This window comes from Marmota marmota, unplaced genomic scaffold (assembly GCF_001458135.2).
Source record: "Marmota marmota marmota unplaced genomic scaffold, marMar, whole genome shotgun sequence".
In the NCBI taxonomy this organism is placed as follows: Eukaryota; Metazoa; Chordata; class Mammalia; order Rodentia; family Sciuridae; genus Marmota; species Marmota marmota.
The window spans coordinates 19,175,658-19,182,466 of record NW_026000153.1 but is presented as its reverse complement, the minus strand read 5'-3'; the positions used below and the strand labels follow the sequence as shown (position 1 = coordinate 19,182,466).

Here is a 6,809-nt window from a genome sequence, read left to right as displayed (position 1 = left end):
TGGACGAGAGAGAGCCCACACAAAGACAGTATTGTATTGGTGCAAAGATATACAACATTCATTTTCAGTAGATCAGTAGAACAGAATGAGGAGTATAGATACAGTCCTATACTTTTATAGATACTTGATATATGCTATAGGCAGCATGCAGAACAGTAGGCATATGATATTTCAGTAAATGGTGCTGGAACATCATGTATATTCATACATAAGAGAGTAAATCAGAACTTCTATCTTATACCACACCCGAATTCAATTCCTGAGGAATTGTGGATCTATCTGTGAAAGGCAAAACAATAAATATTTTGGGAGATCACACAGGAGAATATCTATATGAATTTGCAGTAAGAAAAGTTTTCTTATGTAAACACAAAAAGCATTAGCCATGAAAAAAAATAAATTCACTTGAATTTATTAAAATTGAGATCTTCTATTCATCAAAAATCACCTTAAAGAAAATGAAAGGCAAGCCAAAGAGTGGCATTTGCAACACTGTGACAAAAGGTTTATATACAGGATTTTAGGAAGGACTAAGAATCAGAAGGAAAATAACAAAGCAATAGAAAAATGGTTAACAGATACTTCAGGTGCTCAAGACTGTAAGTCATTAGAGAAATACAAATCAAAACCACACAACCACTGAATATCCATCAGAGTACTAAAATTGGAAGGATTAACATAGTACAGAGGGTTTGCTGGAATATGGAGCAGGGGAATTTTCATTACATGGTTGGTATGGGTGTACATGGTATACATGAGCAGAACCTCTTTGGTAAATTGGATGGCAGTATAGAAACTGAATATATACCTACTCTGTGACCTTGTCCTCCTCCCCTCAGAAATGGCATGCATGTGTGCAACAGAGTCATAGGTGTAGGAAAACTTGTAGTAGTGTGATTTATATTAGTTCCAAGTCAGAGAAAATGGATGAATTTCCATCAACAGTATAGTAAATAAGTAAATTGTGCTATGTTTTTACCTTGGACTACTATATTATAGTGAAAATGAACAAACTTAGCTCACACACAGCCTGGATGAATTTCAGAAACATAATCTTGAACAAAATAACCCCAACATGGGGGCTGGGGTTGTGGCTCAGTAGTAGAGCACTTGTCTAGCATGTGTGAGGCCCTGGGTTCGATTCTCAGCACCACATATAAATAAAATAAAGGTCCATTTACAATATAAACCCTAACACAAAGAATACTATGTAATTCCACATGAACAGGCTTCAAATTTACATGCTATTAAACTTAAATATTGAAAATCAAGATGATATTTATGCTTGATAAGGAGAAAGAGGAGTTAATTGGGGAGAGAGGGAATAATCTGCTAGGGTACTTGGCTGTGCTCTACTTCTAGATCTCCCTTCTGGTTACATGGGTGCTTGCTTTGTTATAGTTTATTTTATTATAATTGTTACTTTTTCATCAGAACTCTTACATGCTATTAATTATTATACCTTACAGAGCATCAGCTCATCAATTCAAATCATTTGAAAATTTTATTATTATTATTTTGAGATGAGGTCTTGCTGTGTTGCCCAGGCTAATCTTTTTTTTTTTTTTTTTAATATTTACTCTTAAGGTTTAGGTGGACACAATATCTTTATTTTACATTTATGTGGTGCTGAGGATCGAACCCAGTGCCTCATGCATGCTAGGCAAGCACTCTACCACTGAGCCACAACCCCAGCACCCCCAGGCTAATCTTGTATTCCTGGGCTCCAGTGATCCTCCTGCTTGAGCATTTCAAGAGCTGCAACTACAAGGCTCATACCACTGTGCCCAGCTCCAATTTATTGAGCTGAACATTTATGTTTTGTACATTTTTATTTGTGTAACACTTCAATAGAAAAAGAAAGAAAGAAAAAAAACCTACCCTGTTTTTACCCAGTAAATATTCCATTCAAGATTTTTCTTTTTACACTTTCATCTAATTTATGAGCATATACATGTGTTCTTTGCTCATTAATCTGTTTTGGTCTTGGATGTTGCACTTATGAATTTGATTGATTAGTAGGAAAAGTTCTAGCTGGGACACATACAGAAAGTGACTTGCCCTTGAAAATTCACATGATCCAACTGATTGTGTAATCCACAAAGAATATAATTTTTCAAAAGTTGACAGCTGTAATGAGACTATCTTATGATTCATTTATTGTTTCTTTAATTTTTTTAAACTGGGGGATGATATTGACTAAATTATATAATTGTCATTCTGACTGGAGTAAGATGAAATCTTAGTGTAGTTTTAATTTGCATTTCTCTAATTGCTAGAGTGTTGAACATTTTTTCATATATATTTTGACCATTCATATTTCTTCTTCTGTGAAGTGTTTGCTCAGTTCCTTTGCCCATTTATTGATGGGGTTATTTATTTTTCTGGTGTTAAGCTTTTTGAGTTCTTTGTATAACCTTGAGATTAATGCTCTATCTGAGATACAGGTGGTAAAGATTTTTCCCATTCTGTAGGATCTCTGTTCACACTCTTGATTGTTTCCTTTGCTGTGAAGAAGCTGTTCAGTTTGGTGCAATTCCATTTATTGATTCTTGATTTTACTTCTTATGCTTTAGTAATCTTATTGAGGGAGTTCGTTCCTAAGCTGACATGATAGAGAGCAGGGTCTACTTTTTCTTTTAGTAAGCACAGGGTCTCTGGTCTAATGCCTAGGTCCTTGATCCACTTAGAGTTGAATTTTGTGCAGAGTGAGAGAGAAGAGTTCAATTTCATTCTATTACATATGGATTTTCAGTTTCCCCAGCACCATTTGTTGAAGAGGCTATCTTTTCTCCAATGTATGTTTTTGGTGCTTTTGTCTAGGATGAGATAACTGTATTTAAATGGATGTGTCTGTGCATTCTATTCTGTTCCATTGGTCTTCAATTCTGTTTTGGTGCCAATACCAGTCCGTTTTTGTTACTGTCGCTCTGTAGTATAATTTAAAGTCTGGTATTGTGATGCCTCCTGCATCACTTTTCTCACTAAAGATTGCTTTGGCTATTCTGGGCCTCTTATTTTTCCAAATTTAATTTTATGATTGCTTTTTCTGTTTCTATGAAGAACATCATTGGGATCTGTGTAACACTTTTGGCAGTATGGCCAATTTGATAATATTAATTCTGCCTATCCAGGAACATGGGAAATTTTTCCATTTTCTGAGGTCTTCAATTTCTTTCTTTAGTGTTCTGTAGCTTTCATTATAGAGGTCAGTCGTGGTTCTTAGAGCCCTTCCCCCTTTAAATGGTACTGTTGTAATAAAATGCTGCAAGTTCTGTGTGAGCATTGAGCATTAACTGTAAATTTAGGTCTTTCCCCCTCCAATGTATAGAGATATTTTTACATTTTTATAAAGCTGATCAGAGCTACTGGGCCAGATTCTTTTTGTGATGTTATCAGAAGTTATTTTGGAAACCTTAGGCTAGAATAAGTTAGGATATGGGTGTGAAGATTTTTCTGTAGGACAAATCAGGCTGCTTTTCCGAGACTTCTTTTTTCCTTCTTTTATTGTGGAAAATTTCATACATAAATTTGGAGAGCATAGAGTAATGGATACTCAATATCTCATTACTCAATGCAATAAATGTCAAAAGTGTTGATCTATACTCATATTGTAATGTTATTACTGATTTGAGGTTTTACATTACTTATTATAATCCATATTTTTTCTCCAGCATAAAATTAACTTGCCACTAGATGGTGCTCAATGTTTAAAGCCTAATTTGGATAAGATCCATCAAAGTCATAGAGCATTCCAGATTTGCTGGCACAGTTATGATTTTTGTTTTACTACCATAAGTGTCCTTGAACTTCATGTCTTAATATTTTAGTGAGAAACATTAAAGAGGTAGAAATTAAAGTACTTATAACGTTATATTAAACTTGCTTATATAAATATATACTTAATATAGATATACTAGATGCAAAATCATAAGGACAAACCAAAAATATACCTAACATAGTCCCAAGCCCTGGCATTTGTGTATTTGAAAAGTAAGGCTAATTAATCAAGCCCAAGAATTCTCTACCTCCTCCCTAGTTTCTCTCTCTCAGATGCCTATGGCTATAACCTCTACGATAGCTATAATTCTGAAATGATAGTATTTATAATATGCTAGTTAGACATTGGGATGTTAACAGCATTCAAAATAAAATTCTATATAGGACATATTGAATCAAAATTCTCCAACACAATTATTTAACATTTGCATTTTTGTGGCCATGCAACAGTGGTTGTGTCTGTGGAAATCTATGTAATCTTTCAAGACTGGAAACTGTATTAGGAACAAATATAAAACACACCCATGCTAATTAGTACTTAGAGAAAAATGTCTTCACTTTTAAAAAAAAACAAATAACAGGTTGGATTTGCAAATCCCACGGTCCACTTTAAACAGATATAATTAACTCTAATTAATAAAGTGAATAAGAACTTTTAATTAAATCAGAGTAACTGCATTGGTTACAGTCAGAAAGATGCATGAACATCTGCTCTCTAGGAGATATGAACTATGCGTTCCTTGTTCCTCTGCTCTGGAAAATTTACCAAGTAAGGAGTACATGTGACTTTTCTGTATTTGATCCTCATGTATCAGAGTAGGTGTCATCCTTAATAGTGCATTCTTTTATGAGTGTCTCAATTAGTGTCTTTACCTCCTACTCCTGTAATTTGATGAAGGCAGTCAAGATATAATTGTAGCTTTCCTAACTCACCCTGTTCAGAGTTTTCCCAAGACCTAGATGTTGCTTCAGTGCTAAAATAAAGCCTTAGGGAATTCCAACTTTCTTGTGGACAATTGCAAGAATGTTTATGCTAATATAAGGTGGTAATGGTGAGAGCTTGTGACTTTCAGTTGTGCAGATGCTTTTCAGAATGAATATAGCAACCCTTATGCAGACAGATCATTTGTGGTAGAAAAGTATGTCTTTGGTGTGTCCTCCAAACAGTGTCTAATTGTGAAAATTAGTTATTTAATCAGTACTAACTGATGATGGCCTTTTAAAGCACATTCTGGTATAGATTAGTGCCCTTGGAAACCAAGTATCCAAAATCATATGCAAACGTGGCAAGCTGTTTATGATTCACATCTCACAGCCACTAACAGTTTATTCAAATAACAAGCATAATAGAGTTGTGGAGCTAGTTGGCAGGCATCATTTTTTGGCTTATGGCTGCTTAATGCAACAATTTGAAATCTTCACTATGATTATGTTCAACAGGCTTTGCATTGCCCTTTTGTACTAATGATCTCCGCCCCCCCCCGCCCAGTACTGAGGATTGAACCCAGGGGCACTCTAGTACTGAAGTACATCCCCAGCCCTATTTATTTTGAGACATAATCTCACTAAATTGCCCAGGCTAGCCTTGAACCTGTGATCCTTTTGCTTCAGCCTTCCCAGTAACTGGGATTACAGGTGATCACCATGGCGTCTGGTCATTGTCCTTGGATTCTTAAAGGTACTTTGTAAATATTGGTATGTGGCAAATATTCAATATCTATAGTGTGTTATAACAAGGAAACCATGGTATCAAGAAGTTTGTCCTTTATACCAGTGAGTTCAATATATGCCTCTGGGTCTTTAAATTAGTTATTAGTTCTCATGTATTATTAGTTCTCATTGAGATTTTAAAAATGATCTTGTCTATGAGGTCAAATTGGCTGTATTGAAATCACTGAAATTAATCTAAACTTTCTGATTGATCTGTTTATTGACTAAACATTTGCTTTTCATATTGTATACAATCCCCTAACTTTGACCTTCCAAAGTCATTTTTGCTATAGATAATGATTTATTAATGTATTACCTAATTTGTAAACCATCTTGAGTATTCTACTGATTTGACTTCACATAAGCACATTCTGGTTTTGGTAAAATGTCTGAGAACACAGAGATATCCTTCTCTTGCTGTGATTGAGAAACCCAGGTCTCTAAATGAAAGAGCAGCTGTCTGCCTTTAAATTAGTCGTCAGTACCAACTGGTGATTTTAGAAGCTCATGTGAGTTCTGCTGTGTCTGTTTTGAGTTGCATTTCTATTTCTTAGACCTTGCTTCGGGCAGTGCATTTTGTTATGATGATGTTTACAGATGATTAATATTTAAATACAAATATCTCTCTTGGAGGTCTTGGAAAGGAAACTAAGGTGGAAAGAAAAGTGAGTGTTTGGACAGCCAACCCTCTGTGGAATTCCAGAATTTTCAGAAAAGCCGTGGCAGCTTCACCACTTTTAAATTAGAAGAACCTGGCCATTTTAGTTATGAAGTTTGGAAAATATAAAATTTTAATCAAACAAGTTTCCATAGAATATACTTATACTTTATTAAAATTATGAATATTTTAAATATGCAGAAGAATTTAGAGAATAGTATAAGTACCCATGTACCTATCATTTGCTTCTATCAATCCTGATATTTTCTCAGCTGTTTTTTAAAGAAATAAAGTGGATATAGCTGAAGCAATTGTGTAATCTTTTGTGAACCCCTTTCTCCCTTTCTTCCTGCTCAGGGGTAACCACTCTTCTGATATATATAATTATGAAAGGATGTAGCCACATACAAGATAGCTTTATTTTCCATGTTTCCAATTATTTTAATATATGGATATATGTATGTATGTGCACATTATATATAAATATGAAATATCATAATATACATATCATTCTATAACTTTTCAAAAATTAGTTTATTGTTATGGTTTTAGACTACAGTCATGTTGATATTTGTAAACTGGTCATTCATTCTAACTATTGTGTAGTATTTTATTGTGTAGTATTTTATAATTAGGTTATATGATGATAGGTAATCTAGGT

General features: G+C 34.3%; 1 non-coding gene across 1 annotated transcript; it reads right to left on the bottom strand.

Annotated features, from left to right (window-relative positions):
• Positions 1 to 1,425: 1,425 nt before the first annotated feature.
• LOC125611574 lies at positions 1,426 to 1,500 on the bottom strand. The gene has a single exon (XR_007341783.1). It is a non-coding gene; the product is annotated as a small nucleolar RNA SNORD28 (small nucleolar RNA).
• Between the last annotated feature and the right edge of the window lie 5,309 nt (positions 1,501 to 6,809).